Genomic DNA, 2,230 nt, shown 5'->3' with positions numbered 1-2,230 from the left:
GCACCTCAGGTTATATGTAAAGATGGTGCATTCTCTTCTCCTTACCCATTCTTTTTCATTATTCATAAATATATATATATATATTTCATTGTTCATAAATATATTTATGTGTGTAATATATATTTACATACATATATGTGTATATATGTGTAATATATACACACATGTGCAATAATGTATGTGTGTATATGCATATGTGTAAATGTATATCTTCACTGAGAAAAGGAAGCAGCGAGTAAATGCTAGCAAGATGTAGAATTATCTTACCAATATAACATGAAGCATATCTGCAGTTTCCAGTATCAGGCTCATGGGAAGCTGCCTTCTCATCAAATTTTAAGAGAACTATTAGACTTATTCTGGTGATAATGACCATGCTGACTTTTTTCCTCCTGGTTATTACATTTAAATTTATAGTAAATAAAATTAGGGCCAGTGATGGGATCACCCATCTCTCTGCACCTTTTTTTTAATAACCTCTAAACACTTTGACCAGCTCAAGGCATTGATTTGTAAGGTAGATTTGTGCAACTAGGCCCCATGGATTAGGTGAGCATCTTTAGAGCAGACCACGATCATAATCCAGTAAGGTCAGCACTACATTTGCCTCCTTGAAGACACTCAGTGCAAATCTAGAGCCTGGACAACCACATAAAAATCAAAGGCAAGGGATCAGTGTCAAGGGACAGCAAACATTTGTTGAACCCACACATCTGTGTCAGAAGGGAAATCTAGAGACACCAAGGCTGCAAGTAGGGACTCCAGATGAAGAAAGGGGTGACCCTGCTGCATGCTAGCTCCCTCTCGAGTTGACAAAAGCTGAAGTTGTACAGCCAAGGAAAAGCAACAGTAGCCTGGGTTTATGGGGCCCATGTGCACCTGAGGCACGTGTTGCTGCTTCCAATTGCAGCTCCAGATTCCAGAGAGGGACTGACATCCTGCTTCCAGCTCTCTGACACACAGGCTTGGAGGCCTTGGTTGCTGTGTAGCCAAAACAAGAACAAAGTAACCTCAGACAAAACTGAGGCAGATTTTCACTTCTTCCCCTGGCAAGAGGGGTAGGAGGAACCAGAAGATTCCACCCTGAACATTCAATGACACTCCCAGGTTCCTGGCCAAAAGGAGGCCCAAAATAGGATACCACTCATTTTTGAGGGGAGTAGACACAGAGCATTGAGTGAGGATCAGAACACATTCCTAAGGCCTCACTCAATCATAACTAGAGGAAAAGCCCATGTTGACAAAATAAACTTCTTCTGGTGGTCTGTGCCTAACGTATGAGTCTTGAACCCTGCTCCCTTTGTAAGATGATCAGTAGGCAGGAAATAATGGGGGATGCTACAGAACCCAAACTCAAGAATTGAGAGGGGAATTGGAGTGTATGTAGGTAATGGAACCAGGAGAGGGTCGACCATGATTAAAACCCCATCTCCCAAGCGGACTTGGTTCCCTGCCTACTTTGCGGTCTTCATACTCCATTTGGTCTGGAGGTACACTATAGGTCACACAACCAAATCAATTCATGTTTGCAGGAATCTGGCTCCTGAACTGAGACAAGAGCCATTCTAGAAGCTTGCAAGTAGTAGAGGATATCGAGCAAAAAACCAAAAGGCTGCTCAGCTCTCTGGGAAAGCCAACTAAGAGAGTTTAGGCCGTGGCAAGGTATTCAGGAATGAAAGACATTGATTTTCAGCTGTCCCTGTAAAGACTTCAGTTGCCACTGACAACTAAATGGACGTCTAGATTCTTGGACATCTCTGTGGAGTCCTGAGAAACAGGGGCTTCTGCAAAAGCGCTTGCTGCGTGTCCAACTGTTTTCCAGCTTACAAATTTTCATCATAAATTAGTTGCAACTTGCTTCCCATCATCCCACTAAGACAATGCTGTTCTCCATTTGTTCTCACCGCCATCTAACACTGCTCCTCCTCTGCACACAGTCCCACAGCAGTGCTCTGTCCTACAGTCTCCGTCGGAGGAGGGGGGAGAGGACTGGTAGGTGTGGAGCAAGAAAAGAGCATCAAGGACCGCATCCTCTAAACTGTACTTTTGAGACTGCTGATTGGAACACGTTGTCTTCAAACAGCACGGAGCTAGGCCCTGGGACTGCCTGGTTTGTCGAAGCTATTCACTAAAAACAGATCTCGACTGAGACCCTCCCTCCCCCAATAGGGAACAACTCATATACAGTCTCTCTCTCTCTCTCTCTCTCTCTCTCTCTCTCTCTCTCTCT

This window comes from Mus caroli, chromosome 6 (genome assembly GCF_900094665.2).
Source record: "Mus caroli chromosome 6, CAROLI_EIJ_v1.1, whole genome shotgun sequence".
NCBI classification, from domain to species: Eukaryota; Metazoa; Chordata; class Mammalia; order Rodentia; family Muridae; genus Mus; species Mus caroli.
This window is presented reverse-complemented; position numbering follows the sequence as displayed.